The sequence below is a fragment of the Macrotis lagotis genome, chromosome 2 (assembly GCF_037893015.1).
Source record: "Macrotis lagotis isolate mMagLag1 chromosome 2, bilby.v1.9.chrom.fasta, whole genome shotgun sequence".
In the NCBI taxonomy this organism is placed as follows: Eukaryota; Metazoa; Chordata; class Mammalia; order Peramelemorphia; family Peramelidae; genus Macrotis; species Macrotis lagotis.
In genome coordinates this window covers 262623730-262640027 of record NC_133659.1, presented here as the reverse complement: position 1 = coordinate 262640027, position 16298 = coordinate 262623730, and positions in this window count along the sequence as shown.

Genomic DNA, 16298 nt, shown 5'->3' with positions numbered 1-16298 from the left:
ACTAGTTGGAAAAAGAGATAAAAAATTTCTCTGAAGGAAATAGTGATTAAATTTTAACTTCTTAGATTCACTTATAGGCTACTAAGCTGTTTTTGGAGTTTAACTGTCATCTATTAAGGCAGTTTCCAAAGTGGGTGGCTATAGAATGACCTCATGGGGTCATTGAACCCAAGAGAAAAGTCTGAAGAAGCTTAGTAAATGTTCTCCTTCCCCCAACCAATTGTGGGCTTGGCTGAAATACAATCATATCCTCCACTTCAATTCTTCTTACTCCTGCTGTTCCCATAGCTACACAGATCCATCAGGAAGATTGTAAACTAATCATCCACAGCAGTTTCTGAGGAAAATTTCCAGTTCCTCTATTAGTATCTCTATATCTTGATCTCCTACCATCACAGTATCAGGCGGCTTACCTGAGCACTTAGGGCAGTGGCAGTGGAAAAGGCCCCTCACACATTTTTTAATTTTTGGAAGCAAATAGTTAGTAGCACAAGATGAGTAGGTATGAATAGGTCTCAAAAAAAGAGTTATCCATCAGGTCTTTAAGGAGAGTAGGAAAGCTAGGTCAATATATCAGAGTAGGACACTCAGGCATAATTATCCCCAAATAGTTTTAACTAAATTAATTTCAGCTGAACCCTATAGCAATCAGTAATCCAAGCAGAAATTTCTCAGGAGCATTAAACAAGTTAACCAATACTATGTTGAAACTCAGTTATGAAAATGTTTTTAAACGACAAATTCCTGGACCCTAAGATTAAAGATAGAAAAGAAAGATAGGATGGAAAAGAAAAAGGATAGAGCCTTGTGCTGCATCAGTGGCTATGACACGAAAGAAAATCCCGTAAAAGCAACTGAGAAAGAGCAATCGAACAGATAGAAGGAGTACCAATAGAGTAGGGTTTTGAAAACCAAAAGAAGATATCTTCAAAAGGGAAGATGATCAACATGGTGAAATGCATCAATAAGGTTAAGAGGAAACACTCAGATTCTGAGGTTCTTTCCAGCTCTAAATCTATGATTCAATCAGTCTTTTGCAGTAAGGCTAAATACAAGCCTTAAATTCAAATCATTTGATGGATCTCCAAGTCTTTATGTGCCATGTTCTTCCTATCATTGGCTCATAAAGATTTCCAATTGGGAGGGGAAAATAACCAGCGGTATTCCCCTGAAGTGTTAGCAGTTTTAGTACAAGCCATAAACAAAATGTCTATATTTTTTTAATTTAACTCATCAGAAAAATATTGGGGGATAACTTTAAAAAATATAATCACAATAACAGAATAGGAAAGAGCTTCAAATGATCTCTTGTACAAATGATAACTGAAGTATTAATTTCCTCTACAACATCCCTAACAAGTGGCTGCCAAGAATTGCTAGAATACTTCCAGTGTCCTAGAACTCTCTTCTACTTAAGGCAGTTATTCCATGCTGGAAACAGCACTAATTAATAAGTTTTTCCTTTCTGCTATTCAGGCAAGAATCTACCTTCTACAAATTTTACCAGGAGCTCTTCGATGAACCCTGCAGGACCAAGGAGAATCAGCATAATCCCTAACAGCAAGACCACATATTTCAAATACTTGAACCACGATATCTTGTACCCCCTAAGTCTTCTCTTTTTTAGACTGAATATTATTCAAACAATCTTTGAAGGGCTGATCTTCAATTCTATCACCATCATGATTTGTAATTGGATGAATAGTCAGGACCAAAAGTGGTCATAATAGACCAATGTCATCTTGGAAGAAGATCTCTTGATGAATACCTTGGGGCTTGATGGAATTGAATAGTTTCATCGTTATAGGATAATTTCATAGACAATATCAGATGTATTTTTACATACATATATATATATATATATATATATGTAGTTAACACAGTACTCCAATCTTTTTTATCATGAGTTTTTAATATTGTACCTATACACCCAATATATGTGTATTTAGTTTTATACATATGTATAAGTATTACTATATTACTGCTAATATGCATTGTAAAACTTAGACAAAATTGAAACTTTTAAAAGAATGAGATAAACATGAAATAAAACTTGATCCTACAGTGGAATTTGTTGAGTAAGGAAGTGAACTGGTCACACCAGCACTCAAGAAAGCTCAGTCTGGTAGCATTGTAGAGAGAGATAGGAATGGGTAAAGACTAGAATAGACAGACTAATCTGAGGGGAAAGGTGAGGAAAAGAGAGAAGACAAGGATAACACTAAGGTTGAGTACCTTAATCAGTAGAAGAATATTGTCACATTCAACAGAGATGGGAAAGTTTGAAAGAGGGATAGTTTTGGGAAAAAGGTACCGAATTCTATTTGAACATGATTTAAGTTTAAGATATCGACAGGGGTTATCCAGTTTGAGATGCCCAATATGCAGTATGGGGTTCTTTAATTTACTTACAGTATTTTGTTGTTTTTTGGCACAAAGGTTTTTGTTCAATTATATTATGACATCTAGACATGGCTATAATTGGGCACTTCTTCCTATAGTTATTCATAATTTTCTCTTTGCTAGGGAACTTTCCTTCTTTATTTGATACCCATCACCATCTCATGGCATGCCACCTTCTTTATGACTTTCCCTCTCTGACCACAGAACACTCAGGTCTCACTCACTGATTCAGAATCCCAATCTGTAGCTAAGTCATGGGGGATAGGGACAGGAGGATTTCACCCTAAATGTGTTGTGCTTTCCCTAGTAGAGGCAGAGTATCTTCTCAATTCTCTACTCTGCCTGCTTCAGACCCCACACCCAGGTAAATGACCTGCAGCATCAAGTTATGCTGCATGTGCTACTGCTGCTTGCTGCTGCTGCTTTGAGGATCAGGATAACAGGGTTCTTTTACTGTCAAGTGTTTCAATTAAGTTTCTTTGTGATTTAAGTCAGAACTTGTATTTCTAAAGTTATGGACACCTGACCCCAAAGACCAAGTGCTTTGTTTAAGTATTTTTATATCCCTCTTCACTTTTCTGGTAACCAAGTCAATCTCGTGTTTCTGACAATGTATATTTTTCAACAGCAGCTCTATAGATGTCTCAAACTAACCTTTAAGATAAAGTAATTCTCTTCATTTACATTGTAAAATATCTGACAAATCTATCTGGCCATGGTTTTGTTTTATGGAAGTAGGAATTTGTAGTATAAATTTGTAGTATAGAAAAGAATCATGGGCAACTTGGGTCTCCATTTACCAAAAAGAAGACCATAGAGGAGATTCTTGTGGGACACAGCCTATCTGATCAGTATTTCAATTTCATACAAAGTTTCCTCATGAGAAAAATCTCAATCTGTAAGTTTACCTCATTCCCTGTTAATAATATGAATAGCCTTCTTATTTAGGGTCTCTAATTTAACTACAGCACCCAATAAAAGATTGAATAGATTTGGCTACCATGGTTCCTGGTTGTTTGTTTTTTATGGGCAATCTCTCGAAACTACATACTATCCAATAATTCTCCAGACTGGCTGAGTAGGAATCAGTCAACATTCATGATCACTTAGGGCCTTTTGTATTTGTGTCCATATGCCTCTAGTTCAATAAGGGGTGATAGCACCTTCCCTCCCTTTTCACTCTACACTAGAGAAAGTAAGACAGACAGTGCACCCAACTGAAACTCCTTCTGCCTTTTGAAGACAATAAAGAAGATGGATGAAGGATGATTCAATCTAGTCAGGAAATATTTTTCCTAGCATTGACTTTCTCTAGTAAAGGGTGGGGAAGGGGCTAATTTGGTTCAGATCTTTCCAGAGGGCATTAGTCAACTTTATCTTTTCCCTATTGGTTTAGATTCTGGAAGTCAGTTTCATGCAAGTCACCATGATTATGCCAAATGTAAGCCTACCATTGTTTCTAATAAAGATCAACCACAGATTCAATTTAGTTTTCATCACTAGACCTGATATAACTATTGAATTGCTCTAATTGTAATTGTAACGAGGGTCTTTGATCACTGAGGAATTACCAATAAGTAATATCTAACCTTGTCAATAGATAATGCTCAGACTTTTGCTCCTCTGTATCTCCTAATTGAAGATTTATTGTCTATGTCTCTAACTATATTTGTCTATACCTTTAATCTGTCTATGTCTATGTTTACATCTGTAGACCCAATAATTATGTTTTAAAATTTATGGAGAAACTGTATAATTTTGTAGGAACAAATAAATTTAAAAAGTAAATAATAATGGCAGATTTTAAATGTCCCTCTATCAAAAGAGTAATATTCTGCCCCGACCCGCAGGGCAGAAAAGTGGGGTGTCGAGGAGGACCCAGCCTGAAATGGAATGGGTGAGAATAAGGAGAGTGAGACCCAAGGATGGTGGATAAGGTCTGAGTTTATTTGAGAAAAATACCTGCTTATATTTTGTAGAGAAGGAACAAGGGGATTAGCTTAGGGGTGGAGTTGGTATGCCTTGGCCTGAGAGAAGGGATAGTCTGTGGTCAGTTTGTTCTTGATAATGGAGGGTGACTTTCCTTTATCTTGGAATTTTGTTTGCTCCTTTTATCTTATCTGACAGGGGGCTTCTTGGCTCCTGGTATGTCTGGAATTTATTTGCTCTTTTTATGGGGGCTTCTTGGCCCCTGGCAATATTCTATCAAGAGGCTGCAGAGAAGGAGGCATTCAGATCCATTTTGAGGGGATTAAATATAGCCTAAACCTTTGAGAAAGCCAAAGAAAATAGTTATAATAAGACACAAAACAAATTACACCTATTCACTGAGCATTTCCATTGTTAGGACTATATCCTTAATAAAAAAAGAAGGAAAAAATGATACATATGTGTATAAATAAGCATACATATACACACATAATTATTCATAGTTGCTCAATTTTAATATCAAAAAATTAGATATTCAATGATGGGAGAGTGGAACAATACATTAATGTAATATCTAACAATCATATAATTCTTGCAATAGATTGTCAGCTTTCTGAGAATTTTCCTAATGAAGTATGGAGAGGCTCATTGCCAGGAGGCTCCATATTTGGTGATAAGTTCTTTAGCTATGGCAACATATGAGGACAATGGTCTTCATTCCTATGTCATCCCCTTCTACTTCAGTAATGTCAAAATTTCAGAAAAGGGAACAAAGACAGTTATTTGGCTCTATGAAGTTTGACATGTTGGCACTATTAACATGAGATGCTTGTTCAATGACAAGTGGACATACTATTAGAGACATTGAATCATACTAATCTTGACCGTTCCACTATATACAAAATAAAAGAAATAAATTATTTCTAAATGGAAATATGGCTCACATAATTCTGGTAGCCATAAAGAACAATATTTGAGGAGTCGGTTTTTATCCTATGCTCAAAGAAACGCTATTTCATGGGTGAGCTAGTCAGTGTGCATTCAGTGCTCATGATGAATATCTCTGCAAAAAAACTAATATTTATAGCTCCTGTGCCAACAGTAGATAAATAGGCAGAGAAATTCTATGAAGAATTTTAATAAGGTCCTTCAAATTAAACAAATGTACACTTAGTGACTCCCTTATGAAGATGAGAATAATGGAGTTATGGAAGAAAATATGGAAAGAAATGTGCAAAAGGACATCAGCAGAAACTATTATATATCCAATGGAGTAAAGAAAGACAACATGAGAACTTCAGATGAATCTAGAAATGGACACAGAACAAAAAACACTTGTTAGCTACTTTTCATCTTTTTCCTTGGGACTTTCTTTGGGAGTGCAGTGTAGGTGAGAGTTAGGGATTTTTTCTTTCCTATTCCAGGAATCACTAATGTCTTCCTCGAGGAGAAAAACAGAAATTCTATGGGCTGAAGATGAAAGTTTCTGGGAGCAGAAGAATGAATTTCTGAGCCTGATGCTTTCTTGTCACTTGACTCTACAGGAATTTGTGAAAAGTTGATTCCTGAGCCTCTGACTCCATCTTAGAAGAGTAAGTGTGAGGTTGAAATCTAGCTTTCTAATCAGAAAAGGTTGATTTTTTTGGAACTCTTAGCCTTAGACATTGACTCATGAGTTTGAGAGTTGGCCTTCTAGAAAAAGGAGTTCTTGAATAAATTGATATTCGTGAAAAGACGATTTTTTCTTTGGCTCCTTCAAAGCTAGAGCATCAGTAATTGACTAAAGATCCCAACTTGTAGTTACTATCAGTTAACTATCAGTTACTACTGGTTTGATAAGCAGGAGGCTGTTTGTCCAGTAGCCCTAGAATGTGTTTGCCTTCTGGGAAGATTACAAACCACAAGGTTCTTGGTGTTTGGGAGTAATTGTGTAGACCTGAGAGAACTAGGGATTCAGCATAATGTTGGAATGTCAGTTTGCTAGAGAGTGAAGGAAAAACAATAATATCTCCAAGTTCAATTCTTCTTTTGGGTAGGTTCTTAAAGGGGGCAGCTAGGTGGAGAGCACCAGCCCTGGAATAAGGAGGACCTGAGTACAAACCCAACCTCAGACACTTAATTCTTCTATGTGATCTTGGGCAAGTCACTTAATTCCATTGCCTTGCAACAACCCCCTCCACAAAAAAGTGTGAGTAGTTCTTAACTAAGAGATGAAACTGAGTCAAAAGGACTTTTAGGGACCAAGTAGAAATGTGGGTCCCAGGAGAACTGAAGGCACAGCACAGATGATCAAGTGGAAGAATAGTAAGTTGTTTGTTTTTTTTTAAATTGAGAGTAAGGTTCTAAGATGTAGATGCAAAATGAAAAACAAGTGACATAGGAGCAGGAACCAAGTAAAGAGTAGCTCAGTAAAATTAGAGAAAGGAAAAGGATTGCTGCAGGAAAGGAAGGGGAATATAAGTTGCCTAATTTGAGGTTATGACACTTGGTCAGTGTCATATATTGTAAGATCCATTCTTTAAAAATGACACAATTAAAAGCACAGGTAAATATATCATGGTGTCCAGTGTAAAACTAAAGATGGTAAAACTAGCGTCATTGGATTACAACTGGTCAGTGTCAAATATTCTGAGCCATCCTATAGTGTCAGTAGAAGAACACATGACCTCCTGTTACAAAAGGAAATTAAATAAAAATTACTTGTATCTCTTAATTCTCATATCACTGTCAAAAGAACCACTGTGGTAGAATGCAAAGACCCTCAAAATTCAATAATTTAAAAATAAGGCTCAACCATAGAACATGTTTAATAGAATAGTCATCATACATTTAGTTTATTTCCATGGTTTATCAACTCTTTGCAGACTCCCAAATATATAAACCTAGTCTAGTTTCTCTACGAAGCTCCAGTTTCAAGTCACCAAATGCCTATCAGAAATTTCAACCTAGAGTCCCATAGATTTACCAAACTCAACATGTCCAAAATAGAACTCATGTTCTCACAAACACTATTCTGAACTTCTATTTATGCTGAAGGTGCTGCCCATCCTACTATGGCTCTCAACTTTGCACTCTCAGTGATGTCTTTAATTTTCTCCATTTCTCATTAGAAAATCCAATAAATGCCAAATTTTACCATTTTTTTCTCCCCAATATCTCATTTGCCTTCTTCCCCAACATGACCTTTTTTCACTGTTCACACAGCCACCATGTCAGTTCACAATTTCATTTCCCCTTACCTGGACTATTGTCCTGGCTGCTTAATTGACTTCTTGATTGGTCTCTTTGCTGCTTCTCTTTTTTTCCCCCTCTCCAATTCATTCCCTACTCAGCTGCCAAAGTTATTTTCTTTGAGTTCAGACCTAACCCTATTTCCTCTAACATAAAATATAAAATCTTTTTTTTTTTGGTTTTTAAAACCCTTCACACCCTGACCCTTTGATCTACTTTTCTAGTCTTATTATCCATGAGTCCTATCTCTGACACTTACTAGCTATGTGATCATAAGTAGATAATGTAATTGCTTTGAGACTCAGGCAACCCTCAAAAAATGATGTATGGGTTATAATCTGGTTCCATGTGGGGTCTCATACAAATAACATCTGATAAATGAATCAGAGGTATCTAAATGTCAATTACTTTATGGAGGAAAATTTTTAAAAATTCATGTACTTTCTTCTCAACTCTAAGCTTGCACATATTTCAGTCCAAGTTTTTTTGGCCACATTATTAAGGGTATGATGCTCTACCTGATCTGTAATCTTTTGTTATTTATTATTATTATTATTATTATTATTATTATTATTATTATTATTATTTTATTTGAGACATTTATAAAATTGCAGATTACAATGTGATGCCACAGCCAACAATTTTTTACATTTTCTTCTTTTTCTGCCTGCATCTTATTCTAGCTCATTAGAAGATAGTATGAGTCACTGCTTTCCAAGAATATCAGTTCTACATCCTATTTGGTATAAAATTGTCAATAATCTAGGATCATGAGAAAATTATGATCTTCTCAAAGAGCATGATTATACCTCCTCAGTTTTAACATAAAGTGGAAGTCAGACCTAATAACATTAAAAGAAATCAGATGTCAAAAATTAGTCCTTGGATCAAGACAGATGAAGCCCAGGGTGGTTTACTGTTCTGACCTGGAAAGAGGCTATGTGACTTCATGGTGCCAATTTCCCAGTCCTCTCTGCTCATTTCAGCAACTATCTAGAACTATCTCAACTGTAGGAAGGGGCTTGTTCCTATAATATGATAAGGCAACTACAATGCCTTATTAGAAAGTCTGCTATCTTGAATCAGGGTTTCTTGCTTGGAAAAAAGGGAAACTGTTTGCAGAAGGTTCAATTACAAATTTACTGACTATTATGGTTATGAATAGGACTGTTCCATTTATATGTCTTCTCATCTAAGCATCTAAGTTTGTGGATATAATGGGATGGGAAGGGGGAGGAGCTACACCATTTATTTATTTTTTGTTTGTTTTACTCAGTAAATATATAAATTCATCTAGCAGGGTATTCTATGCTTCAGTACAGATTGTGACCCATTCATGCTTTCTGGGTCCTGAGCAATTTTCATCTTTGTCTTCTAATGTGTCCTCCTAAGATGATGCACCCCAACATACTGGAGATCTTCCTCTAAGATTTTTTTTTTCTATATTTTATGGATGAAAGCATAACACTCTGTTGTACATTTGTTATTCTTTCCTCTTGGGCATGGCAGGCCCATCTCTTTCTCCAATTTTACATTTATTTCCCAGGGAAAATACCTTAAATCCACTTCTTGCCTTGATGGAATTCTTCTGCAGTCAATCTATATCTTTGCATTCGTTTGGGGTTAGCTGAAGCTTTGATTCTTTGGAGGCTGTAGTGCTCCAAGATTCCAGTTCATGCAATGTGAGAAAAATCTGTTTCTGTGTGTGTGTGTTTGTGTGTGTGTGTGTGTGTGTGTGTGTGTGTGTGTATGAAAGACAGATGGAGACAGAGAGATAAATCATTTAGAATCATTAAAAGCACTGTGATGTTTTTCTTTTTCTTCTTTTAAGGACTGAGTCCCCCCAACCTTCCCAGGACTGGTAGTTCAGTGACCTCTCAAGAGCCTGATCCTACTGGGATCTTTGACTGCTCTATTTCGAACCTGGACAGTTTCCCTTCTCTCTAGGCAACTTGGAGCTCTCCTCCCCTCATAGGTAGGTCAGCAGGCTGATTCGTGTAGATAGAGTATGGGATCTGGAATCAGGAAGATCTAAATGCCATTTATCTTCAGATACTTATTAGCCCTTGTGATCCTGGGTAAGTCACTTTCACTCTTTTAATAGCACATACCTCCTAGGGATGTGTGTGAGGATAAAATGAGATAATATTTATAAAGTGCTGAACACAGTGTCTGGCAGTAGATCTTGGCCCACTAGAGCTCAAGACTCAGCTCAGGCAATCTTTCAACCTTAACATCTGTATAAGTAGGTATTCTAAGCACCATTCTGCAGTTCCCTAATTTCTGAAGGAATATTTTACTTTCCTTCCTGCCTTATATTCATTCAATAAAATTCATTGAGCATCTGCTAAGAGTGGTGTGAGAAATAAAGTGATAAACACAAGATATGGATACAGGGCTCTTGGAGCTCACAATAGAGTTGGAAATTGAAGTCATCCCCGCACCTTCGCCTAACCATAATGTGTGGCAGTGTCATGTAAGTACTACAGGACCTCAGAGGAGAGTAGTGCTTCTAAATGGGGTGGGCAGGCTTCATAGAGATTTGGTATTTGAGATGGGAAGTTTTCAGTATAGACAGGGGTTGGAGTGGAGCAGAGCAGAGGATTGAGGGAAAGAGACACTGTTCAGAGGGAGAAATGAAGATATGCCAATCTAGAGGAGATACAAAATTGAATAAAATAGGGTCCTTGTGCTCAGGAAACTGCCATTCTGGCAGGTGACATGAAACATGTCTATAAATAACTACAGTACAAAATGGATTTATGACAAGTACATCAGAGAGGTACAAACAAAGGGCAATGTATGGGAATTTAATGGAGAGGAGAGATCAATTCTGACCAGGAGGATGAGGAAGAGTTTCATGGAGAATTGGGACCTGAACTAGACCTTAACTAATAGGCAGGATTTTAGCAGCCCTGAAGGCAACTCTGATCCCTGAGTAAGACTGGAAATGGGGCAGAGGAAGGGGGAAGAAGTTGTAACTTATTCATTTCATTTTCCTTAGAATGTTGTACCTGAAGGGAGGAAAACTCATGTCCCCACGTTCAAATCTGACTTCAAACATGTACTAGCTATGTGACCCTGGACAAGTCACCTAAACCTCAGTTTCTTCAACTATAAAATGAGCAGGAAAAGGAGATGGCAAACCACTCCAGTATTTTTGCCAATAAATTTCCAAATAAAATTTGGATAGGACTCAAAATTTAAACATGAAACAAAAAACATCAAACAACGTGGAAAATACCTGAAGCATAAGATGACCAGTTTGGAGTGAATGAAGGATTAATAAAGGGGTGTCCCAAAAGTTTAAAACTGCACTGAAACATTTGGAACACTGGATAAAGAAAGAGTGTGAGAACTACTATGTGGAGAGATTTGAAAATATCAAAACAGGTAAAATATAGTTGAACATTTTGAACTCAAGCAGTTTAAATGACTACTCATTAAATCCTTTCAATTCTTCTTGTCATAAAGAGAAGTTTGGTGTAGTAACTCTAATAAATTAAATGGTTGGCTTAGAGTTGAGAAGACCACAGTTCAAATTCCCCATCTAAATCTTTGTGCTTGAGATAGTCAGGAGTTCCTGGTGAAGAAATCACAGATATTTTCCTGCGTTTGAAGGTATCTGTCTCAAGATCACAAAACCTGTTGGAACCTTGTTCCAATTGTTTTCCACATTTATGAACTGGAGGCTTGACCTTACTCTTTTCTGTCTTTTAATCAAGGAATGAAATAAGTTCTTTCATTAAAAATTTCTTTTGGAAGAAATGAATGCTACTGTCAGGACATCTTTTAATTGTAAGGGACCAATCAAAGAAGCCATTTATCAGTGCACTGGGAAGGGTAAGAGTCATGGGTTCTAGTTGTTGAACCTTCATTTTGGAAGAGGACCACTAACATCATGGGGTGATGTCTTGACTCACAAGTGAATTGGTTTTAGGAGAGTCAGAGCTGCACAAAATCATTGCCTTACTCTCTCCTCCAGAGTCATCACAATCCAACGGCAAAACAAAAGTGAGGACAACTGGTGGTGGCCTGGGGGGTACAGTGGATGACTGATTTACTCAATGTCTGACCAAATTCTAAGTCTCCACAACACCTGCTTAAGTCAATTGCATTTCGCCAATTTAGACCTTTGGAAAAAATTGTTTTCATCTACCTATCCTGCCAGGAGGGAAGGGGAGGGAGGAGAGAGGGGAAAGTCTTCACAAGATTGGGATAGACATCCCCTAACTCACTGACCAGTTCGACGGCTATGAGGTAGGTAATATAAGAATGATTTCCATTTTATAGATGAGGAAATTGAGACCCTCAGAGAATAGGTTATTATTCAGTCATTTCAGATTCACTGTGATACCTTTTTTGTGTTTTCTTGGTAAAGTTACTGGAAGGGTTTCACAGGTCTTTTGACTCCAGATCTAGTATTCATTCTATTATATCACATAGCCTTTCAAAACAAACAAACAAAAAATGGCCAACTTTTGTTATTAACAAACTCAAATCTCCTTGCCTTATCACTGAAGATCCTCCATCCACTGGTTCCAACTTATTTTTATAGGGTTATATTACTCCAAAACAGACTGCTCTTTACCAAAAACTCTTATGCCAAGTGTCCTTTCCCTGACTCAGTGTCCTTGGAATGCCTGCATCCTCCTTTCTTCATCTATCCAAATTCTATAAGATCCTTCAAGTGTTATCTCAAAAGGCTGCACCTTCCACAAAGTCTTCTCTATCACCTCTAACCTTGCTATCTCTCCTTTTCTTTGTCATAATACTTTGTGCCTTGTTCATATACTCACTGAATTCTATTCTGTACATAATTTATCTTCATTATTACTTTATAAGTTCTTTGAAGACACTAATCCTCCCCTGAATAAAGTTGGAATGTAGTTGGAAATGACTCAAAGGAAAGGAAAATTTCTGGGTAAACACTAAATTTAAACTAATTGAAAATGTTATATTTAAGAGATGGATGATTTATTCTAAAGTTATATGTTTACTTAATAAAAAGAATTTAGATTTATAGATAATAGTTCTATATTTGGCTATTAAGGGAAATTTACTTGCTTCGAGTGAATAACTGCTGTTTTAGGATTTGAAGCTTACAAGGGTCCTATGATTCCTCTCATTTTGCGATGGAAAAGGTGAAACCTGAGAGGGATCTCTTTTAGATAACATAAAATAGGTGAGCCTGTATGTAGAATAGCAGATGATAGCAGTTTTGAATGGAAACAATTAGTAGAATTTTTTCTGGGCAAGAGTTGTTGATTTTATCCTGAGCATGAAATAAACTATAAAGCCAGGTATACTGATTCCAGGACTAAATCCTTTCCTTTCACATTGCTTTGGTATCACAGAGGATAGCTATTATTTTTCTTTTTAACTTTTTCCAATTACACTCAAAAGATAGTTTTCAACATTCATCCTTTTGCAAGCCTTTGAATTCCACATTTTTCTACAATCTTCTCTTCCTTCCCTGCCCCCTTTCCATTAAGGATAATGAATAATCATCCCCTTAGTCCCTCTGGTGAGGGTGTTAAGTTGTGAATAGATGGACCATAAGTCTGATGCTTCTGACATTTATGCCTGGAAACATTTTGCCTTTCCTTCACAAAGGTGTTTGGGACAAAATCTATATCTCTTCAGTGCTTCACCCTGCATAGAAATGTGCACAAATTTAGAAAGGGAAGGGACCATCAAAATCATTTATTTAGTTCAAGGTTCTCATTTTCTCGATAACAAAATTGTGACTTTGAGAGCTTAATTGATTTGTTCATTGTAACATAGAAGAAGTGAGATTTAAATTCAGGTTCCCTGACTACAAATCCAAGGCCCTTTCCATAATTCCCAATCATTTGTTGTTTAAGGAAGGAACACATGCAAATGTATTCTTTCAAACTGTAGTGGAAAGAACTCTTTTGTTGTTGTTCAGCCGTGCCTGAGTCTTCATGACCAGGGTTATAGTTTTCTTGGCAAAGATACTGGGGTGGTTTGCCATTTCTTTCTCTGACTCATTTCACAGAGGCTAAGGCACTTGTGCAAGATCACATTACTAGTAAATGTCTGAGATCAGATTTGAAATCAGGAGGATGCAACTCTGACTCACACTGTGCCATCTAGTGACCCTTGAAAGAACTTTAGATCAGGAAGAGAAGCACTTGAAGTTGATTCTTAGCTCTGTTACTTGTGTCACCTTCCCTAACCTATATGTGCCTCAGTTTCATTGTAAAGAACAAAGCTTTTCAGCTGGCTAACCTCAGGATCCCTTCAAGCATTATATAATTAATATAGTTGAGTATTTTAAATTAATTTAGTTAGTTTCATCTGAGACCCCGTCATTGCCACCTTCCTTCTCTTCCCCCCCTCCCCCAATGATGAACAAATTTGTTTTGTGGGGGTTGGGGGGAAGGAGGAATCTGCCTTCAAGAGGGCAGCAATTCCCACAGAGGAGGGTCCTGAAGCTGGGAAGGAGTCCCTTATAAAATGTTATTGGGGCTGGGGTAGCTTTCAGCTGTCTAAACTCCCACCCAGAGAGAACAACAACAGCTTCTGCTGCATTGCTGCTACGTCCAGCTTCAAGTTGGGAGGGCCCGCCTGCTCTTTGAGTCACCTGTAACTTGGTAGTGGAACCAGCAATGTGCTCCTGGACTTCAGGTGCCTGGAGACTGGGTTCAGCGTCCTCAGCCCCCTCAGGTGTGTTGTACCCTGCAGAAGCACCATCCTGCCTGGTTTGTTTTTTGTTTGTTTGTTGAATTGAAGGAACTGGGCTCTTAGAAAATGCTCCTAGTTCCAGGAGCCAGAACTCGGCATCGCCTCACGGCCCAGGTGTGTCTGACCAATCTCATTCGCTCCCCTAGCCATCTCCAAATGTCTGAAGTACCTGAGTGAGACATAGCTCCTGCTTAGAGTTCCCCTAAGGGGCGCAGCTGAGCTGTCCGAGGGATGTCCATCCTCCCCAGATGAGGATGCCGGCTTCTGAGTCTCGTCCTAGCTGGGGAGGGAGGAAAGGGAGTGTTCCTGGGCCTAATCGTTTGGGAGCAAAACCAATAATTGCCTCTTGAGATTATCTGCAAGGGGAAAGTGGGAAGAGTCGGGGCGATGGATGATGATGACCGACAGCCAAGTGATCTCGTTTGTCTCTGGCTTTCTCGACTTTTTTTTTTTTTTTACCACTTGATGCTTGAGAAACCGAAAGGTGCTTTTCGCTGAGAACGAGTTGTTTTTGAAACTTGTCCTGGCAGGGAGGAGGAGGAGGAGGAGGAGGAGGAGGAGGAGGAGGAGGAGGAGGAGGAGGGAGCCGGGCAGCGAGGGGTCCGCTGGAGCAGCGGTAAACCTGGTCTGATGCCTTGGCGTCTGGGGGCAGCTGGTGCTTGAGGGGACTGGACACTACCCAGAGTCTGGCCAAGGGGGAGGGAGCCCTCCCGAGCCGGAGAGCCAGCTAGGGGGGACTGGGAGGGCCAGAACATAGAGAATTCTTTCCAGACAACCATGCTCATGCTTAGCCTGACCAGATGTTTCTAAAACCTGTTCATTTCCTAACCAGGTAAGTACAACAGGTTATTCAATATCTAATTGCTTGGATTAAATTTTTGAAAGTGGAGAGGCACTGGTATCTAGAGAGCAAGAAATAAAAACCGTTTTGGAAACTGATAGCGGCTGCTATCATGCTATTATTTAATCTTTTTTTTTTATTTTTGGTACTAAAAAGTTAAGCTCTTCCATTAGTATGTGCCAGCTGTGAAGTGGGAGCACTTTTATGTTAAGCTGTGCACAAGAAAACGCTTTTAAAATTCCATTTTGGCTTTTCCTTCTCTAGAGTATCTTCTTCAGAGATTCTTCACTTGAATCAGCATTGCAAAAAAATAAAAATGAATGCTACTTAATTTTTTCATTGGTGTTGGGTGGCATTTGGGCTAAATGGAATCAATTAGTGATATTTCCTATACAAAATGTATTCTGAGAGGTTTGGGCAAAGCCTGGTTGGTTTTTCTTGTTGAGATGGAAGACAAGCTTTAGAAGAAATCAAGAATTTCTCAGTGGTCCATTTCTTCCTGGCAGAGTGAAATGGATAGGGTGAGGATTTCATTCAGATGAATAAATATTTTATTTTGTGAGAAAAGAAAGTGAAATTTCTTTTGGGCTCATTTATTGGGAGGAGGAAATCATAGTTCAGGACAGCCAAATGGTATGTTTTTTTTTTTTAAAGATTTATTTACTTTGCTACCCAGTAGTATGGTCACTTGATTTTATGTCTATAAACACCTGTCTATCTCTATGTAGCTAAATAGATATATGGACATTAGAGTCTTATTTTACCAACCTGATAAGATTTCTTTTGGGGAAATTATTACTCTTGTTAACTCTTTAAATGTCTATTTTTACTCTGTATATATATGAGATGAGGATGGGAGTAGCACCTTTATTGAACTCATATCCTTTGATTAGAATTAGTTTTTGAATAGTAACAGATTTTCTTATCAAGACAGTGTCAGGCACATAGTAAACATTTAAACATATTCTATCCTATAAACTTTCTATGGGTATAAAGAAACTAATAGGTGTAGTCATTAGCCTACCTTTTCCTGAAAAAATGTTTGTGATGTCTTAGAATCTAATTGATGGAAAGAAGAAAGGGGTAAGTTCTATAGTGTATCAAGTGTTGTACGAAAACGATAAGCCTTTGGAATTTGTCCGGCTCACAGGGGTTTTGTCAGAGGAAATGTCTCAGCTTCAGA